The sequence below is a fragment of the Lepisma saccharinum genome, chromosome 23 (genome assembly GCF_977018435.1).
Source record: "Lepisma saccharinum chromosome 23, izLepSacc3.1, whole genome shotgun sequence".
Classification (NCBI taxonomy): domain Eukaryota; kingdom Metazoa; phylum Arthropoda; class Insecta; order Zygentoma; family Lepismatidae; genus Lepisma; species Lepisma saccharinum.
In genome coordinates, this window is record NC_139251.1 from 17684252 (window position 1) to 17707081 (window position 22830).

The following is a 22830-nucleotide window of genomic DNA, read 5'->3' on the forward strand; positions in this document are numbered from 1 at the left end:
GTGTGCATATAGCTATAGGTCTTTTGTCAGAATCTTATCCAACTCCATTCGAAATGGCCACACCCAGACGGGAGACTCTTCAAATAAAAACGTGGCCAAGACACAATAGGTGGCGCAGCCTGTTGTTCAAATGTTTGAAGTCCTAAGGTCGCGATACACTGACCTCCCCACCCTTCTCACGGGAAGATAAGTACACGGTACTTCCTGTGTCGTCGCACGAAAGGCCTGCATCGAAAGTGAAGACATAGAGTGGGACGAGGAACATCTTCGTAAGATCCCTGGACGCGATATCAGTCGTGTATCAAGATGATGAAAGGGCCGTTGTCGTGTAACTGCAGGAGTACATGGTTGCTGATGAGCTTCAAACACGGATGACGTACTTCGTTACGCGGGGAACAACGAACGCTACCGATTTACCCATTAGCGACATCTATCGAAGTTCTTTCGAAGTTTTTATGTGGTTGTAGCGCGTTAACCTTGTGTCCGCCTTGTGTTCCGCTGAACTTATTGGAAGGCAAGTAATCTGACCCATACGGCTTTGTAAGACAGTTCCAAAGATTTATGCACACTTCTACTTATGATAATATGCATAAAATATTAATCATCAACTTTACTTTTCGTCAAATGTAATAGGCAATTAAAAGTGATCGCCGTACAATTATTTTTGCATATTACAATTGGGTTCAACTCATCTTTTGTTATTCAATAAATATTCAATTCTTTCAATAAATATTCAATTCTTTCAATAAATATTCAATTCTTTATCTATTTGACATTAATTTCCTTGCCAGGGCAGTTGTTTTTATACAAATTTTGGTGATCTAAACTGCACGTAAGATAGATAACGAATACATGCTGTTATCTATTATTTTACAATAATAATACAATGTTAATTAATTTACATATTTAACTTATTTTATTTTAATTTAATATAATTATTCTATTTTCATATTATTATTGAGATACTTGGTCCCCCACCCCGAAATGTACGTGCCTGACTACATTCCCGATAATTCGAGGTGGATGGGACCGAAATTACTTCGAATAACAACTCTGACTACACGGAACAACTTGGAACAAATTTGTGAAAATCTGAAGAAGTGAAAGAAATGTACAATATTATACAACAAGCCTAACGTGTGTGAAAAATGGTATAAAGTAAAGTGCTCCCCTGTGCTTTGCACCACGACATGAAGGCGTATAGGGGTGTGGAGTTAGGGTGGAAGGTGGGAGTGATGTGATCAGCACCACGCCCCTGGCCGCCTTTATACCGCAGAGATTCCTCCAGGTTCCCACTTTATAGGACGCTGGGTGGGCGGCGGAGCCGCTTGAACAGGTGGAAAAAAATTCCGGTTCTTCCCTGCCGGCGATCGATTGATTGATTGATTTGGTGTTTTAAGTCCACTTTATGCACAATAAGGCTAATTGGGACTGGACCTACAGCTTTAAAGTGGGATCCGAACCACTACCTTCCTCCAACGGGTATCGAACCCGGTCCCCCTTGATTACAAGGCGGCGACGATACCACTGCGCCATCGGAGAGGCCGTGTTATGAATATTGTACTTACATTGCCTAGTACAGTAATAACAATGATTTTAGGAAAAAATAGTTAAACACTTACACTTTAAAGAAATGGTCACGTGTGTACCCTTCAGGACGTCCCCGATGGTGGACCGTAACATTGTCGCCTTGTAATCAAAGAGGCCCGGGTTCGATACCCGGTGAAGGCACAATACACAGTGGTTCGGATCTCAGTTTAAAGTGTAGGTCCAGTCCCGATTAGCCTATCCATGCATAAATTGAACTTGGAAATTGAAAAAAGCCTTCCGATTCAGGACGCTCCATCGTTCCCGTTCACAAACCCAGAAGAAAACTAGTTTTTTTCCCTCGGATTATATGGAACATCGGATTACCGTAGGTCTACTGTATGAAGAATACAGCAGAAGGCAGGAATAAATGGAGAAATGCAACCAAAAGACAGAACAGAATACGAGAGTATAAAAGCAGGTCTACAGCCAAAAATCTGTAAATACGAAGGCATGGGAAGTGAAGGACCAAGGAAAAAGTGAGCAGGAAAGTAATAACAATAGCGGGGGATGCGAAACTTTTCGAATGAACAAAAAATAGTTTGTGTAAACTAACCTCAGGGTTAGTAGGCACCTAAGAAGTGGAAAGCACAGCTCATGTGGATGTACGGCTCCACATATTCCTGTTATGGGCCAAATTGGAGGTGATAGGATCAGCACCATTGAGATCAAACGTCTGCACAGCATACCTGCTTCAGGACGTAGCAATTGTAGCAAGCAAACCTTTGTCTGGACACGTCTAAGAAACTTCCTGAAATAGTGTAATGGTATCTACAGAAAATACCCGAAATCCGGCTCATGACTTGGGTCACCGCGACAAAAGCTAAAGACAAGCAATAACTCCAAAGCTTGTTTGAGTTTGTTTTGTGACGTAAGCACTCTTTTTTTCTTTTTTAGTTTCCGCCTCAAGGAAGTAAACGTAGATAACGTTTGTTTACGGAGAAGAGATTGAATTGTTATTTGCTTTATCCGCCACATGCCTCCTTCCTCTCCTGTTCGTTTCTCTCTCGTATAATCTTTTTTATATATTTTCATGAACCTTGCCCTTAGACTTATCACAAGGCGCTGTGTAAAGTAGAGTGTAAAACTGTCAGAAGTTGATAACCTCTTAATCACTAAGAGCGCTGTACACATCCTCGAAAGAAATTAAATATGTCTTATTTTCTTGTCATAATAGAAAACAAATACGACAAGTTTCAGAATGAAACAGAAATCCATGACTTCATTCACAAGATCTTGAGGATTGTTTTAGGCCAGGATTTTGCACAGTTAAATTACGTATATCACTTGATTACACAGAGAGAATGTTTCGTTTTAATAATAATAATCTAGTCTTCCAGATGACATGCCCGACCTCTGCAGGCCAGAGAGACACTCGTTCTAATTCTGCATTCATGTTCAGTAAAGCTGGTTAGCGAATCTTTATGGTTTACAAGTCCTGTAGCAGATATTAGAGTTATGCACAAGCCATGGCTTTCTGAAACGTCATCGAAGGATGCGCAGTGGTCTTTTACGCATGTGCAGAAGTTGTGGGAGGAGCCAAAGCTGCATTGTCGTGTGGTGGATGCGCAGTAGACTTCTACGTCAAGCAGAATAATGGAAAATGATGAATTGGAGATGCGCATAATATGTGATGACACATTTTGCTCACACACGAGGAACTACATTCTAATTTCGATTGAACATTATCTAGAAAAAAAAAGTAAGGATTGTTACTATAATGCGAGTTGCCTTTTTGTAGTGCGTATAAGGCGTTCTGGAACTCTCTCAGCCTCACCGAGACTATATTGGAGGTCAGTTTACAAGAGAGAAGATAAAAATTGCCTAACCTCGTAGTGGATAACGTTGATGTACTAAACGAGTCCCAGGTTCGATTCCCAGAGGAAGAGAACATTGCACACTGGTTCGAATCACACTTTAAAGTGTAAATCAAGTCCCGATTAGCCTACATCCGAGCATAAAGTGAACGTGGAAACCGTTTATTTTTAATTATACCTGTTTCAGCTCATCGCGAAGATGAGAATGATATTGTGAAATTGGTGAAGGGAGGACACTTGCAAATAAAACCCATGTCGGGCTACACCTTGCTTATGTTCCCAGTCTATCGTTTCAAGCTTTGAAAGACAGACACCTATTTCGTGATTTCAACTGGAAAGGGTTCAAGCTGGTGACTGGAAGCATGTGGGATATTAATATACGACCGGAACTGGAATATCTCTTGGCTTATGAAAAAAAAAAGTACCTGGTAGACCATCTTGTAGGTAGAGGTTGGGTTCGAAGGGTGTTTGAGCGGGAAGAGCTGAGGGGGGAGGGAACCGACGTGAAGTATTGCCTTGTAATCCGAGCAAACCGCTGTCACTTTTACCATTTTAGGAACAGGGGTTGCCTTCCCCCCTCTCTCCCCATCTCTCTCTACAGGGCCGGATATATCAACAACATGGTTTGCAGTTGTGCTTCAACGTAATCCTCTTTCCATGCATATTACTGCCTCTCGCTTGCAAGGGGGAAGGAATCGCTTGTGCTAATCCCGACTTGAGAGAGCGGAGGGTCGAGATGCGTGCATTGGCTTTCGATGATAGCTCTGGGTGACTAAGTGAAGGCGTTCCTAAACTGGGTGTAAAGAAAAGCAGGAAATTGTGTGAGGTTAATCCATGAGTTTTATGAATGACTGTGTTTAGCATGCGGTTCCAGGAAAGCAATCAAGTTGTACTATAGTTTAATATAGTTGAGTATAGTGACCATCTAAGCACTTGGCATATGATGTTAGTAGTAGCAGTCTGAAGGTGACAATGGATTCTGAATACTTTGTGCACACGCAGTGACGTGAATCGAATCCAACGACAAGAGAGTATTTTTCTGATGACGACAGATTCAATACACAGCTTGACCAAGGTAAGATTGCCCCTGTGGCGCTGTAGTCGCAGGGCTGACTGGCACGAGAGAAGGAGAAGCGGAAGAAGAAAACAAATGACTGCAGTTTAGTTCGCGAGTTTGAAGGGGGCATTCTTATCTTTGGTTAAGCTCGATCTCGTAGTGCAGATTGAGAGTAGAGTTTAGATATTGAGATCATATCCGTCGACATTTGTCGAGGCGGAACCAAATCTTACTGTCTAGGAGTCTTTTCTAGTTTTAAGTCCACTTTGTGCACAGACAGGCTAATCGGGACTAGACCAGCACATATTCATTATCCAGCTTACCTGTAGTTAAGATCGCCATAGTTTATAAAGGCACATGGACGTCCGCAGGATTTTTTCCAGGGAGGGGCAAGCAAGGTATTTTTTTCCCAGGGGGGCAAAGGACACATATTTTTCTCCAAAATAGTGATGCCCTCTCAAAAAACACTATTTCAGTCTGAAATTATCATGTTTCTTCAACGAATTTATAATAATTAACATAAATATATAATTTTTAGGTACACATTCATTCTCCAGGGGGTCCGTGGCCCCCCCTTCCGGACGCCCATGTAAAGACACAAATGCCCTGGGAAAGAAATTAATGCAAATAGATAAAGGTAAAAAAAAAGGTAAAGTGCTCCCCTGTGCATAGCACCACGCCATGAAGGCGTATAGGGGGTGCGGGGGTAACGCCCCACACTTTCTTGATCCGGTCGTGAGCGGGGGGTGATGTGATCAGCATCACGCCCCTGACCGCCTTTACCCCCCAGGGTTTCCCCCAGGTACCCATGTCATTCGACGCCGGGGCCGCTTCCGTTAGAAACTTTCCCGGATTTGAACCGGCCGGGGATCGAACCCGGGACCTTTAGCATGGTAGTCAGACGCGTTACCGACTGAGCCACCGCGGCCAAATAGATAAAGAATGTAATATTTACTGAACAACAAAAAGGAAAGTTAGATCCAGTTAATGAAAAGTAATGTTCCTGATTAATATTTTATGCATATTATTTTAAGTAGTAGCGTGCATAAATCTTCTTAGGTAATGTCAATTCAAAGCCCTATGATCCCAATCCAGTAACTTAGTCGGAAATAAAAAATCTTCGATTATAATACGAATGCAAAACCAGTGTATTTTCATTATTTAATTTTAGTACTTGCTAAGTATGTTGGGGACCGGGGTCAGGGTCCCATAGACCCCCACCCGTCGAAAATACATCCTTAATCTTTAATGATTCCATAAACAACAAAAATTTTCTCTAGACTGTACAATGTTTAATTAATTGTGCATTTTCTAAGTTCGTTGCATGGCTCATGACGATCCCAGATAACTAATACTTGCAGCCTCCCTTTGCACAATGACGAATGGAAGCCTGATTTACCAAGATAAGAGACGAAGCCATTAAAAAAAACCCGAAGGGAACTTGAAGAGAAAGGGTTGCATTCAATACTTCCACAGCGAGACCCTTTCGGAAGAAATTTCAATGAAACTTCGTCCACGGATCTCCAGGCCAACCATTCTAAAATATTTGTCTTTGTTCCTTGAAAGTTCCGCGTCTCAATCGTGCTCCGGATCGTCAAGCGCGCCTTTGAAGACAACAGCGGAGGACAAGAGGAGCAACTTCGTCATGTAAAAACTTTTCCATTAGCAGTAATAGACCCCCAGCGCGGAGGCTGAGCGCAAAATAGCGTGAGTTGTCCTGGACGCATTGTCGCATTTACGGGGAGACAGTCAAGAAGGAGTTTCTGTGCCGGTAATTCGTGGTTTTGTTGATCGATACCCCCGGAAAGAAGTGGGAGATTTCGGCATGAGGTGTTCGCGTTGCCAACTCGTCAATAAAAACACTGAATCTGGTGTGTATTCCTTCCGCATTTGCTGCTATTCCCACAACACTTCTAAGGTAAAGGTAAAGTTCTCCTTGTACTTTGCATCATGCTATTATGTACAACTTTTGATCCTTGTTTCAAGGTCGCGCAGCTTGATACGGTCTTGGAAAGGGGGCATCTAGAATACAAGGATGTGTTCTTGATACGGCCTTGGAAAGGGGGCATCAAGAATTCAAGGATGTGTTCTTGATACGGACTTGGAAAAGAGGCATCAAGAATACAAGGAAGTGAGGAAGTGTTCTTGATATGGCCTTGGAAACGGGGTTTCAAGAATACAAGGATGTGTTCTTGATACGGCCTTGGAAAGGGGGCATTAAGAATACAAGGAAGTGTTCTTGATACGGCCTTGCAAAGGGAACATCAAGAATACAAGGAAGTGTTCTTGATACGGCCTTGGAAAGGGAGTTTCAAGAATACAAGTATGTCTTCTTGATACGGCCTTGGAAAGGGGGTTTCAAGAATACAAGGAAGTGTGCCTGATACGGCCCTGGAAAGGGGCATCAAGAATACAAGGAAGTGTTCTTGATACGGCCTTGGAAAGGGGGCAACAAGAATACAAGGAAGTGTTCTTGATATGGCCTTGGAAACGGGGTTTCAAGAATACAAGGATGTGTTCTTGATACGGCCTTGGAAAGGGGGCATCAAGAATACAAGGAAGTGTTCTTGATACGGCCTTGGAAAGGGTCATCAAGAATACAAGGAAGTGTTCTTGATACGGTCTTGGAAAGGGGGGCATCTAGAATTCAAGGATGTGTTCTTGATACGGACTTGGAAAAGAGGCATCAAGAATTCAAGGATGTGTTCTTGATACGGACTTGGAAAAGAGGCATCAAGAATTCAAGGATGTGTTCTTGATACGGCCTTGCAAAGGAGGCATCAAGAATTCAAGGATGTGTTCTTGATACGGACTTGGAAAAGAGGCATCAAGAATACAAGGAAGTGTTCTTGATACGGCCTTGGAAAGGGAGTTTCAAGAATACAAGGAAGTGTGCCTGATACGGCCTTGGAAAGGGGCATCAAGAATACAAGGAAGTGTTCTTGATACAGCCTTGACAAGGGGGCATCAATAATACAAAGAAATGTTCTTGATACGGCCTTGGAAAGGGGGCATCAAGAATACAAGGATGTGTTCTTCATACGGCTTTGGAAAGGAGGCATCAAGAATTCAAGGATGTGTTCTTGATACGGCCTTGGAAAGGGGGCATCAAGAATACAAGGAAGTGTTCTTGATACGGCCTTGGAAAGGGTCATCAAGAATACAAGGAAGTGTTCTTGATACAGCCTTGACAAGGGGGCATCAAGAATAGAAAGAAATGTTCTTGGTACGGTCTTGGAAAGGGGGCATCAAGAATTCAAGGATGTGTTCTTCATTCGGCCTTGGAAACGGGGTTTCAAGAATACAAGGAAGTGTTCTTGATATGGCCTTGGAAAGGGGGCATCAAGAATACAAGGAAGTGTTCTAACTATAAGGGTCTGTGGAGCGTCCGTGGAATAAATTGTAGATCTTGGAAATTGAAAGCATTTTACCAGCGAACTGCGCGTTTGGCCACAAAATGATGAAGCATAACCACATTTGACCCAACCAGGATCTAGTTTCTGTGCTCTACGATCTCTACTTGAAAGCACTGTCCTCGCGAAAAGCGACATTCTTGTCAGCCAAAACAAGAATTTATTGCTCCGTTACAGAAAAGCGTCCTTGCTTGCTTGATTAAGTTATTTTACGTCGCTTTCTGCCACTTTTGGCTAATCGCGACGACGTGGATGAATGGTGATGTGATTAAATGTTATCCTGACTGCATGTCCAGGCGCCAGAGCCTCGTTAGTCTGCAAAATGCAGTTCGAGACGAGGAAGAAATGTCGAAATCTGGATGTCTTTGGAAAGGGACACCCTTTACACCATCAGGAAAACAGTGATGTGAAGCCAATTAAAGGGGACTTCCATTTGAAAAGTACGAATCGCCGTCCGAGGTTCGTCCCAATTTGGCAAGTCGGAAAATTTGAAGAACGTACATGCTATGCTATTCTAGCCTATTAGGGACAGTCAACGTAAAAACCACAAATAGCGAAGCTCATAAAAACATTTATAATCCTATTTACAATACAGAACACTACTTCAAGGTCTAGTTATGCTCAAGCACATGTGAGCTACAACCTGGACACGAAATTATCCACGCCTGAATTGGAAACACTGAGTGAGAAACTTTTTTGCAAAAGAGAACCGTAAATGCAATGGAAAGACCTCCGAGAAGATTGTGCGGATAGAAGAAAATAGCGGGGGAGGGGGAGAGAGGAAGAGGAGGGTGGAAAAAAAGCGACACAAGAAGCGTGTCACACGGTTTCCCTTCAATTCCATCCGATTCAACACAATGACGATCGAAGTAATTTTAAAAAGGTCTCCGCCCTGTTTGGTCAATACAAAGGATTTCTTCCCATAATTCCTAGCGCGCTTTTAGTGACTGCTCGCTCCTCCCTTGTTATGCCGTCACCAATTCTTCGGCATTTTCGACTGAAAGGAGATTTTGAGTGACAAAAGAACATCGAGATGGGGACGGAGCAACGGGTGAAGTGGGTCTTTTAATGGCTGCCTCTGGTAGGAAAGGAAACAGATTTTTATGCAAGCGTTCTTCGTTAGAGGGCTCTGGCGTGTACGATCACGAGCAGAAGTGAGTTGCATGTCTTTTGTTTGTTCTGGTTACTTTCGCTCTCTGCCTTCTAGTTCATATAATTGTTATAGAGTAAAATTTGGAAAATATATATACAGAGCGTTTCAAAAAAATTGACAGGAACTGAAACTTACACCTTGCCACTGGTGATAGTCAAGCTATGTCTGACAAGTGAACTCTGAGACGTTCAGACAAATAACCTGACAAGATCAACCATGACACGTTCCAACATCTCAACTTGTAAATGCTGCTGATTTCCATGTGGGTACTGTTAAGCTCCTCAACAGCTGTGGATGTCTTTCAGTCACCTCACTTTTCAAGTGTCCCACACAGAAAGTGACCAAAAACAATTAAATCAGGTGACTTAATCGCAACTGTACAATAACTGTTTTTATTATACACTCCTCACAAAAAAGTTGGGAATATTGTTATATCAGGCATTAGGTGACAGGCAGAGCCTTAGAATCCAACAAAACATGGTATCTGTCTGTCTGCTGAACGTTCTTGTGTTTTCGCCGACATATGGCACAGTATATATCACCTAATATAACAGTATTCCAAACTATTTGTGCCTAATATAACAATATTCCAATTTCTTTGTAAGGAGTGTGTGTGTGTGTGTGTAAAGATATAAAGTTCTTCGTGGATGTAGCACCGTGCCATGAACGCAGATTTAAGGGAGCCGCGGTGGACTAGTCGGTATGGAGCCTGACTGCCACGCGGGAGCCCTGGGTTCGATTTCCGGGGTGAGTCCCAGCATAAAGCGGCTCTGGGGTTCACCCACAATCAAATCATCGATTGATTGATTGATTTGTTGTTTTAAGTTCACTTTATGCACAGTAAGGCTAATCGGGACTGGACCTACAGCTTAAAGTGCGATCCGAACCACTATGTGGGTCAACCGGGTATCGAACCCGGGACACCTTGATTACAAGGCGACGACGCTACCACTGCGCCATCGGGGAGGCCCCACAATCAAATCAGTGGGTACCTGTGGGCAACCTTGGAGGGGTAAGGGCGGCGGAGCGTGGTGCTGAGCGTGCGCCTCCAAAATGGCCGAGATCGAAAATGTGTGTGGCCTCCTACTTAAAGAAAAGTGTGGGCCTATGAGCCTTCCCTCTTCAGGCAAGGGTACGCTAGGGTTATATTTTACAGTGTAATCACCGTAAAGTTACGGAAATTCTCTACAGGGTAGCAAATAGACCATTGGCCGATGACTATCATACTGGTAGACGTGACGCTGGACACATCTCATCAAGGTAAATGCGTACACGTGGAGCGAGCAGTTGCGTGATCGATTTTTTCCACTTTTTAATACCGGGAAAAACCTCACCGCATCTTCCAGCAGCCTCGTGTGTGTCCGAAGAGTAGCCGTCTCCTCACAGTCCGAGTGGCTTTATGATGTCTGTCTAAATCCTGACATATGGTCTCCACGCTGGAGAAGAGTGCTATAAAAGATTGCTCTGCAAACGCGCAGAAACTGGCTTCAGAAACTTGCCGCTAGATGTCACTTGCAAGAAAGACACATGATTGGTAGTTCCGCTAAATGAGGGACATATACAGGATGTTGCAAAAAGGATACCAAGACAAACAACTTTTCTCAGTATCATTGAGCTTGTTTTGGTGCCACAAGCCCTAAAAAAAAAGAGGCATTTTTCCTGTATGTATGTTGCCATGTGATACAAACTCATGGTTGCACGAATTTTATCTGTCGGAAAACGACAAAATTATAAGCTCTGTTGACAGACTGTGTGATTAGTGAACACGCTGGTCGACCTATGGAATGTGCAAGCTTCAAAATAAAGCCTATGAAACTTTTATCTAATGCAAAAACGTTAAACAGTGCATGCAACAACCTATTGCACGGATGCTGAGGTTCAACCCACATTTTAGCTACTCTAGTGATATAAATTAAATAATATTAATAAAAGTCATAATAATTTTAGTACATTCTAATGCATTCATGTACAATAAAATATTTTTATGTAATATTTTGGATTCACTACTGCAAATAGCTATATTCATATTGACAGAAACTTATATAGAGAGTTAGATATAAACTGTAAAATTTAACCGACGGCAATGACATCACTGTAAAATTACAGTTGTTCCTTCTTAACAAAACACACTACCTGTAGAAACAACGAACTGCAGTATAAGCACAGAGCAAGCAACGCCACACCGTCCTTCGTCTTTCATGTTTGCAAGCAGTGCCCTCCAGTGGCGGCGGAGTAACTTCATTGCTACTTGAATGTGAACTTTTCTGTAATGTAAATTATTCTGCATTTTAGTATCAATATGCACACCTTACGCTAACAATAATCGTCTTACAACAGTTCTACATTTTTTGTTATATATTATTTGTTGTCATTTGTAATTTAGACGTTGGATTCAGTGTTTTTGCCTTTCTCTTGTTTACGGTGATAATACTGTAGAAGGGAACTTTACGGTAAATTTTACCGTAAAGTTACCGAGATTTTTTTTTATTACAGTGTGTGTGTGTGTGTTGTCAAGGTAGGCTGGCAATTGCAAGATATCTGCATAATATAAGGTTAGAACGAAGCAACTTTAGCGATTTCAGGATTCGGACTGCCTCTCCTGAACTTCCATAAAAGTGTTCCACATTGAAGTTTATTAATGCCTGCGTGCAGGCATTATAAAGCGAAGCTATGGTCAGATACACGGAGAGCACGACACCAAATGCTCAGCTCGTAGGCCATCTGCGCTCGCTGGGAAATAAACGATGCAATAAAATCAGCCAAGTTTTTTTTTCTTGCTTTTTACAACGCTTTTCAATGCTTTCGCTTAACACGTGGCCACTGTGCGTAGAGTAAAATTAATTTCATTATTGTCGTCTTTGTAGAGACATCCTTAAGGGGGCCCCAAAACCTCCAACAACAACAATTGAGTATTCCTTAAAATACCTATTTATGCTATTTGTAAATCTCGAATGTAGGCTGTTCGAGAATGTTCGGCTAGTCCATAGTTGCCAATAGTCAGTGGCGGCGATTGGGTTCCAAAACTGGGGGGACTGTCCCCTCGCCACCCCCCAAATTGACGCCACTGGTTATTGTTAATGCAGCAATATACATTCACATTAACAACAATGTACGTTATGTTTCATTCACATAGCCTACTATTAAATTATAAAAGTGTTTTAAACACTTGTAAAACATAGGCATGTGTTTCAAACGTTTAACAACTATTTGAAACACTTCTGTTTTAAACATGCCAACTCTGTTTGGCACAGACCCAGTTTCCACAGCGATATCACCGACAAATTACCAACTCAAAACATGTAGGGACGTATCTGATGACGTTTATTCGGAACCTGCTCCAATGACACCTCATTATAGACGGCTACCGCCACTCAACCACAAGCGGATGCTTTTTATATCGGTTGTAATTCAAGGAGAATTACCGTGGTCCGCAGACAATTATAACAACACAGACGCCCAGCAATGCAGCAGTAATGTTCTCCTGGCCCTTTCTTTAATGTCATTTGTAATTCATGAGTTGCACGCACGCGACCCAATCCAAACGTTTTGCGATTCAGTGTCATTGAGTAAACCTTTACTCTCTATGTGGCACGTGATTCCAGGTGGCGAAAGAACGTTCGGCTATTTATGGTAATGCAAGTAAACTCTATTGTTGCTAGCCCATTAAGCCATTTTCCAGCGGAAGCAAGCGTTATGCTGATGTCTAATCTCGTTCACTATTCACTGTTTGACACCAAATCATTTTTCGCTTTCTAATCAAAGAAGTTCCCAGTTTAATTTCAGATGGAGGCTGACTGAACTGCGCTAACAGTCCCGATTTGCCTGTCTGAGCATAGAGTGAATTTGAAACTCTTTCTTTCCTATTTCTTAGTCACTTTCCCTCTCTTTCGATCACCTCTTTCTCCATCTTTCTTTCTTTCCTATATTCTCTTTTTACATTTTCCTGTTCCTTTTCTTTCCATCTCTCTCCCCTTTTCTTTCTCTGTGTCTCTTCTTCCTTATACCTTTTCTTTCGTTATCTCTCTCTTGCCTTTCCTCGATTTCCCTTTCCTCTCTATCCCTCTTCCTTTCTCTTTTGCTCTGTTCTTCCTTTATTTTCTCTATTGTCTTCCTTTCTGTTTTTCTCTTTCCCTCTTCCTCTTATTCTTGCTCTATCTCCCTTGTTGTCCCTTTTCGTTGTTCTATATCTCTTACTTTCTCTTTGCCTTTCATTATCTTCTTCCTTTCTCCTCCTTCTATTTTTCTTACTATATTTTCTCTTGTTCTTTCTCTCTTTTCCTTTTTATCTTCTCCTCCTTCTTACTGTATCTCTCTTTCTCTTCTTTCTCTATCAAACCTTGACAAGCTCTCCCAAACCATTTCACTTATTAATTTATTTCTGTACTTGCGTCACGGACGTTTCTGGATAGTAACGTCTCTATTGGAAGTTAATAGGGTAGTCGCAACACACAAATGTCCGTGACTAGAATTAATTTAAAATATGGACTACGCTCATAGGCGCCGACTCCATGGGGCTTGAAGGGGCTCGAGCCCCCCCCCCAATGTTATCGATGTTATCTAATATATTATTTTGCTTCTCTTGTAAAGTTTACTCTGAATTGTGCCACATGAACTTAACTTTAAATACACATTTGAAATGTTCTAGACCAATTTTGGGGATCTGAGACCACTAAACCATCAACTTTGGGGGGGGCTGTGGCCAGAGACAGCAAAACACATGACTTATTACTATATACTAAGTATATAATTATGAGTATTGTTAACATTTTTACTAAAAAGAGTTTCAACTAGGAGAGTGGATGGGACGTTCGGGCTACAAATGGCTCTCACATGACATTCAGAACGAGATCATTGATATATTAGGGAGATCTGCTTTGCGCAGATATCTGGTAGCAGATATTGAAAGTCGGGAATATTTTGCTATTATGGTTGACGAAACTTGTGACATATCCATCCGTGAACAATTGAAGTTTTGCATTCGAACTGTAAATGAAAATTTTAATATTTTTGAGGAATTCATGGGTTTTTACGAGATTCCGAACACTGAGGCCAAAAATTAAAAAAAGGGAGGGAGGGAGTCATTCATTAATTTATGTCAGTGATCAGAGCACCCAATAATTTTGACAAGTCGCCCCTGACTACGCTATAACGCAACTCCATCTGGCGGCTGTCCTTGACGGCTATTTCTGGCCCTTTCTGTCACCTAATTGTCTTCGGGGGAGGGGGGTGGCTCGATGGATGTCAACCAACTCAGTTGCGAAGTAAAAGCTGAAGGGGTCACATCGCTCTCCCGAAGCAACGTTGCCAAGCGTACTTCTGTTTTTGCCAGTTGTCTATTCGTGCGTGTGAAACTCCCTCATGTACGAACACTCCGCTTATTTCTGGTTCTGGCAATTTCGTTCCCCGAGAACTCTCTCGCGCTTTACAGTGCTAACCACTCAAGATACCAAGGATTCAATTCGCTTGAAAGGCATGAAGTGACACTGCGATTCTGCCCTCAGCATTAGGTCCTGCGAGGACGCAGTATGGCCCAGAAGATTGTGATAGAAGCCCACACACTGCCGCTTGGTGAGATTGAGACTAATTTTCTTATTGTTCCCAGAAGCTGCGACGTTTCTTAAAATTCCTTCACTACCGCTAACTCATGGGGCGATGAGTTAGTTGGTAACTAATGACAATAGCCCTGGTAGAGTGTTAGCAGAACACAGGCTCCCATCCACGCATCCACATTCGTCTTTATGAGAGAAATCTCATGCTTGAAGGCCTGGAGTCTCCAGTATATTGAAAGTACGAGGGGTGTATGTACGACCCTGACTTCATAACGCATTAGCAGATGGCAGCACTGATGTACTAGAAGCACTCATATCTCGCTTAATGTGTACTTTTATTTCAGTGTGTGAGCAGTGTTAACATATGAAGGGAAATTTCCCTCAAAAGAGGAAAACTCGGGTAAAATTTTAAATGAAAAATGAGGAATTATATGTGAAAAGAGAAGTTGAAGGAAAATTTGAAGTTATCGGGTTGACATATTGGCTTCACACTTCAACTGAAGCAGATTTGTTCTCTATTCATTGCGTAATTTATTTATCAAAGGAACGCACATTGAAATTTGGCTTAGAAACCACAAATATCATCTTATATTCTATTTTAAATCTATTGCAATTACACAGCTAGTACAGGTGTTCACTGCTGTCATGAAAGTTTTCGCATTTTCTACATTTTCAATATCTTTAGTTCGTTATTTCTATTTGTTCTTATTCATTCAATGTGTACAGTAATTTTTCTCTGAATAGGCCTAGATATTTTTTATTATGTTCTATGGGACACCAACGACAATAATAAAATAATCAGTTTCTAATTGTTAATTGTTGATATCGCAGATTCCAACACTGTAGGAAAAGGCGGATCTTAAAATGGAGTCAAGTAAGAACCATTCGTCAGGATGTTGCAATTCTCCCAAATCAAGGTTTCTCTTTTACTTGCTATATTACACGCGCGCGTGCACCCTTATGATGTTTATTACTTATTGCTTGTCATTCATTTCAATTTGTTTTAATTCACGAAAATATTATATAGAATTTTTAGTCTATGCATTATTATGCTCATTTTACTATTACTAACGCAACGGAACAAGAATGCCTACGTCAATGAGATAAACGTTCAGGAAAATTTAAAATTTTATTATCTGAGTTTTCACACAAATTTAGCAACACGTACGTAGGAAAAGTAATAATTAGAAAGACATTTGTTCAGACCCTATAAACGGTTTTGAACCATTAATACAATCTCTTTATTCAACATCTTACCATGCACAGAAATGAAAGTAAAGATACAAAGGAATATGTGAATGTTTGTAGAACGTTACTGGTGCCATCTATTGATAATTTATAAAGTCGGAACAATTAACGCCTTGTAGTTTCGATTCAACAATTTGTATGGGTCTATGGGGCTCGAGCCCACTACATAATTTGCCTCTTATTGTTATTATATTTTTAAAATTAAGTCGGCACGTTTAGCAAAACAAACGGTTTCATAATTATACAATTAAAAAATTCTTGCAGAGTAATTTCTGTACACTATCTGTGGTCATATTGTCATAATGGATTGGATTAATTTGGTGTTTTAAGTCCACATTATGCACAGTAAGGCTAATCGGGACTGGACCTACAGTTTAAAGTGGGATCCGAATCACTATGTGCCTCCACCGGGAATCGAGCCCGGGACCCCTTGATTACAAGGCGACGATGCTACCATTGCGCCATCGGGGAGGCCCTATATGGTTATTATGAAAGTGAGTGATGACAGGAGCTTATTACATGTGCATTGCGTTGCATACATTTATGCAACAAATTTCTGAGTCCAACGCACCCAATGTTTTTCAAAAGTTGGCAGGACTGAATACAAATGTGATTGTTTTTACCAGGTTTAAACAACGATTTAATATTCATTAATAAGAAGTGTACATATTGAAGTAAAAACAAATCTATACACTTTCATTATATATTTTGACAGGGTGGCCCAGCTTGAATTTTGGTGAGCTATGGCCCAATATGGCTCCTTGTTGGTATAGCCCAGTTTAGTAATAAAGTCCTGCTTGATAGGATCTGGACTAGCAAAACTAACAACAGATGGCAGAGTAACTGCTATATCACGTTGAACTCGAATGCTGCAAAGCACTTGCTGATATAAAATTATGAAACCAATACATTAAATCAATATTAATTGTAGATTATGTAAATTTATGGCATCAATATAGTTGCTGTCATTGTACGGGTAATATTTGCGAGTAACTCTGCTCAACTCTACTTCAAATTGACAAATGTGGTTGAGAAATTTTTCGATACTTCAAATTGACAAATGGGGTTCGTAGTTGGTGTGATGCTACGGTCTTGCAATGCCAAAAAATCTATTCTGTTGAAGAAACTATTGTCCGTCTGAAGTTATTCGACATCTTCAGGTTAACTGTGACGTTGAAAAGATAGAATTGGGGGTGGGGGGAAAATATGATTTCTTTAACATTTATTGTATAATGCAGAGTTATTTGTTTCAATTTATTTGAAGGCAGTATATTTTTATAAGTCCTTAATTTAACATTAATTTGATATGCGTGTGTGTCTAAACAAAAGCTAACGTAGGACAATGACTGCATATCAGAAACATAATTATTTTATTTCGAGACGCTTGACACTAAACTATCCTACCCCACTGCCAAAGACGTATTTAGTAGCGAAGCCCAAGCCCCCCCCCGCATTTGCTGTATAATCAAGGGTTATCTATTTCCGCGGAAATTTGAATGACAGCACCAAAGATATTAATCTGACACCAGTAGCGGCGATTAGGTTACAAAAAGGGGGGGGGGCAAGAGTGGTGAAAAGTGTGGTGGGCAACTGTCTCCCTTCGCCGCCACTGCATTATTTCATGTCATTTAATAAATATTCAATTCATTATCAATTTGGTACTGATTTCCTTGCCAGGACACTTGTTTTTATACAAATTTTAGAAATCTTAACTACACGCCAGATAACTTAACTTACCGTTTTCTTTATGAAATAGTAACATTACAATATTAATTGAATATTTATTAATTATTATTTTAATTTAAGCTTTTATTACTTATTATTATTTCTGAGACACTTGGTTCGGACACCCCGAAATAAATTTCTAAATACGTGCCTGATTCACAGCTATGTCGGTACTCGAACTCACTACCCTTGGATTCATAAGACGTTTCTCAGACTGCTAGGCGACAAAATGGTTGAAACATCGCCACGTTTCCTCTAATTCATGACGTAAAATACGTGAAATTAAAACTGCAGAGGATAAAAGAGCGGAACGAAAAGGAAGAAAATCACAAACGAAATGCAAAGAGAGAGAGAACTGTTTTCAGCGAAGAAAAATCAAAACAAAAGCAAGGAGAAAAATTAAAAAGGGAAATAACGAAAGTAAAAGAAAGCTCCAAGCAGAGTGAAATTAAATATGAATGGACAGAAAAAGAGTCTTTCAAAGTTAGTAAAAGTAATCACGAATTGAGCAAAATTAAGCAAATGTCACAAAATTTGCGTGGACCATATTGTTATAATTTGCGGCCGACTTGTTCTTTCAGGAAGTTATAATATTCAATTGTTAGTAATTATTGTAAATCATTTGATTAAAAAGGATCCTGTATATTTAACAAGATCTAGACTCGATTACTATTCGCATGCATTTAATTCAGACTAGAACTTGATCTCTGAAGAGACAATCCTCAAATCAACATTACTCCACTATACTCGGTATAAACTTAACGCAATATATAAGCCAAGAAAACTGAATGCAATGCGATACAAGTAAGCCGAGCTCCGTGGTGGAGTGGATAGCGACGTCAGGGGTCACGGGTTCGAATACCGGCCTGGACGGGTGTATTTTGTGAGCGAAACTTCATCAAATCATCGATCATCCTGCTCTTACTCTTGTACAGTCTCTGACACTTCTGGATTGTAATGGCCTTATTTACTTTAAATAGAATCGCTACAACGCAAAAGTGTCCGTGACTGTACCTAGAAAACTGAAAGTTTAGACATGTATTTTCGATATGAAGCAAACAACCACTAAGAAGGCGTTTATTTTAAAATCAGTTTGCAGCGCTGGACACATGAAAATACTAATAAACAGATGGCGCTGTGTACATTATATCTCGGTGTGGTTCCTTCATGTTTGTGAAAATGTATATAAACGGTCTAATGATACGCCAATTATTCTTATGATGCCATTTTCTAACACTAACTCATATTGCACTAAACTAATGCTTCGTAATTATTCACATGAATGCTTATTTCTAATTCGTACTGATGTACATTAAATGCAGCATAATAATATGCTACTCATTCATACTAGACTAGGTCGTTTACCCACTGTACCTCCCTCGAAAATTACGTCGAATTTTCTTTTAATCGATAGATTTCAATGTTTTACGTAATGTAAAAGTGGTTCCAGCGTTAGGAAAACACAAATAACGGAGATATTTGATCCCAAAGAATGGTCCACGTAAGTTAAAACCTGCAATTTCGGAGTACTTTCGAAGCTTTTTGATACTAAAAACTTATTATTATTGAGTTGCTTTATTTTACTTCGCTTTTTGTGACACTTTTGGCTAATTTGCGAGGATGGGGATGATATGATGAAATTGATGAATGGACACTCGCAAACATGCATGCTCAGGCCAGGATTCGAACCCGGAACCCCTGTCCCCTGGCGTAGCAGCGCGATGTGCTGTTACTAAAAACTGTTTGTATGTACACTAAAATAGCGAAAGAACACGCTCAAAATACGTGTGTAACGATCAGTACCAAACCTAACAATCGTAACCTAACTACGTAAAATTATAGCTGGTGTTGTGGAAAGTCGTTTTGGGTGCTATATTCACTTTCGCTAAGCCTTCGGGCTGTAATGCTTCACAGTAAAGTAAGGAACGGCTTGAGATGACCGAACCCCTCTCCGATTTTCTTCATATTTGACATAGTCACTAATTGAGGCCTCCTAATTACGAATCTGAAGTTAAAATTTGTCGGAAACGTCTAGAAATTGCAAAATAAGCGAAAATAAGGCGTTAGTTTTCGGAATAGAAACCGTCGATTTTCGCGAAATTTTTTGTTTCACAAGCAAATATATATATTCCTGATACTACCACGACACCAAATTTTAACTATGTTTGCCTAACCGAAACTAACCTAACCACGAGCCAATGGTTTGTGGGGCTAGCGCCAATGGTTCGTGAGACTAGCGTCAATATTTCGCAATTTCTAGACGTTTCCGACAAATTTTAACTTCAGATTCGTGATTAGGAGGCCTCAATTAGGGACTATGTCAAATATGAAGGAAATCGGAGAGGTGTCCGGTCATCTCAAGTCATACCAAGGAGAATAAACAAAGCATTAGGTTTTGACTTATTGATGTCAACGTTTTCTAACATCCGACGAACAAGCATATAAATATAATAACACGGGCTGGTCGCAAGTCGTGACATAATTGTGTAGAATGCCAAAATTGCCCTACGGAAAGTATAAACTTAATTTAAATACAACTACACTGTTAAAAAAATCGAAAAGTAGCTTACCTTTGCAGATCCTTGCGAAAATAAACTTCTTGGACCTTCAAACCAGCTAGATAGTAGTAATATTGGAACAAATTATATAGGCCTGGGGACTACTTGCTGTAGTGAACACTACGAAACGCACTATTCTAGGACACCTTTGCACAAAATATCTTCGTCACCGATACGAAGATGCTTCAACAATGCACACAACAATGTCAAACGTACATCACTAAACTGTACGATTAAAGCACTGTTTTCACAAATAGACAACAATGGGTGACTGTCAACACGAGATGCACTCACTTCTATTTCATACGAAAAAATCAATCACTGCACGTAATAAATCCTTTCTTTTTTATTTGTCACCACTTTTGATTGAGTGTTCCTCGTTGATAAAAACAAAAGCGAAAAAAACTTAAGTCTTTGATCGTGAAGACCAACTTAAAAGCTGTCGATCATTTTTTTATCAGGCATTGACTTGAAAACACACACACTCGCTCGCACACATCACGCAACGCAACTCGGCACGACCAATCGCCAGAGCAGACTGGAACCGGTCTATCGCAGCGTCTGGCATAAGAGCCTCAAACCGTGCGCAAGCAGACAGCTTACGGCTTCAAGCCTGCCGCCCCGGCAAGTGTTTCCAACCGGACAACCAACTTTGCGCCTACACTCACGTCGACGTGATTCTGGCGTTGCGCATAGCTCAGTCTGATACATGTGTATTACAATTATTGTTGTAGGTAACCTTGTCTTCCACGTAGCACACCCTTGGGTACATATTTTGCAGGCTAAAGAGGCTCTGGCGTTTGGACTCGAAGTCAGTATAATCCTCTGTGTGGGTTTGTTTTAGATCATACTGTGTGTTTGGACCGTCCCTTCATGCATCTCATCTTATACACCAGTGGCGGCGATTAGGAAGGCTGGGCGTGGAGGGCAGTTGCCCTCCACTTCTTGGCACTTTTATCCCCGCACTTGCTAAACCTTTTTTCCTATCTGTAAAAGTAAACTGTAGTTTTGGAAGCCAATCCACGCCACTGTATATCACTTTTCATTTACATCGTCACGATTATTCAAAAATGGCAAAAAAGCAACATCAATTAAACAAATCGACAACAACAGTACTTCAAGTGAAACAGTCGAAAGGGTACCTATAATTTAAAATCAATTTGTAGCTAAAAATGACAGAAATTATATGTAGTTCAGTCTATAGGGCGTCCTACTAGCAAGCGGCACACCCGGGATCGATTTCAATATCACTGCATAAAGTGGCTTTAGGGCTCACCTCGAATGTAATCAATGGGTACATAGGTGGGCTAAAGGCTGCCGGAGCGTTGTGCTGATCACATCACCTCTACCATGCCCAACAAGTTGCTTTATGCTCTGGGAGGCAACAAGTTTAAAATTAGGTCCGAAACAGGAGCGTATATTCTAGGCTAGATAGGCTAACTGCGAAGCCTGGTGTCTAGAGAATAAAATACAGGAGAAAAATCGATCAGAAATTGTAAATATTATTATTCATATCAGTGAGATGATGATGCTGATTCTGGAGTTGGCAACCTGATTTCTTGTGAGTTGGCAACCTGATTTCTTACGAGTTGGCAACCTGATTTCTTATGAGTTGGCAACCTGATTTTTTACGAGTTGGCAACCTGATTTCTTACGAGTTGGCAACCTGATTTCCTGTGAGTTGGCAACCTGATTTCCTATGAGCTGGTAACCTGATTTCCTATGAGTTGGTAACCTGATTTCCTATGAGTTAGTAACCTGATTTCCTATGAGTTGGCAACCTGATTTCCTATGGGTTGGCAACCTGATTTCGTAGGAGTTTGTAAATGTAATTCTAGTCATAGCCTAGGGCCACGCCACTGGTCCGAAAGACTGTACAATTAACCTCCACTGGGGATCGAATCCGGAACCCCTTGACTACAGCTGGGAGGACTCCCACTGTGGTTAAGAATGTGTGTGAAACTTACCTCTACGCTTTCTTGAAATTTTGTTATTTTCCTTTTTTATTGGTAATGTACCAATTTTGCCATATTCTATACACTTTACCTTTCGATAGTTAATTTTAGTTCGAAAAAAGTAATGTTTGTGTATAAAGTATTTTTTACAGGAAATCCCTTGTGCGTCACTGAGAGATTGTTTCTTGTAAGAAGCCCCTATCTATCAAACACAAAGCCTAAAGTTTCAATGTTTTTAGAATAAAAACTCAGAAACTGAATTTTTTGTCAACCCTTTTTTGTATCAGTGTCTTAGTACATTGAAGAATGATCGAAAAATATATTCAACAACACTGAAAAATATTTGCTTTGACCGTATATAAAATAATAATAATAATAATAATAACCCGTGGCTTGACAGCCCGTAAGAACCTTGGCCATCTCCCGACTGCCAGTCTCCCTCCCACAATCCTACCTAGAGGTGTTGAGATCTTCAACAGGTAATGGGGTGACGTGGGGTCAGCACCTCGAACCCTCGGCCATTAGAAAAGATTTCAAAGACCGGGTTACGCTACTCACTCGTAGCTCCCCAATTTCCTCACGAGGGTGGGTTGCCACCGGCCCTATACACAGGCCGAAAACCCAGACTGAACCCAGGCGGACTCGAACCCATGCCGTCCCGCAGTCGGAGTTCTATGATTTACTGTAGATTTAAAAAGCGACGTGTTTGAGTAAGACAAGACATGAGGTTACGTGCAAGAGAAAAGTGTAATACATTTATTCTGCTTA

The 22830-nt window shown here is 40.8% G+C and overlaps 1 protein-coding gene across 1 annotated transcript in view; it reads right to left on the reverse strand.

Annotated features, from left to right (window-relative positions):
- Window positions 1–20667, reverse strand: part of LOC145977762 (discoidin domain-containing receptor 2-like) — a 407841-nt gene extending 387174 nt beyond the window's left edge. The window contains exon 1 of the mRNA XM_083110031.1: window positions 20120–20667. The gene's annotated coding sequence lies outside the window, so the exon portion shown is untranslated. The remainder of the gene's footprint in view (window positions 1–20119) is intronic.
- Between the last annotated feature and the right edge of the window lie 2163 nt (window positions 20668–22830).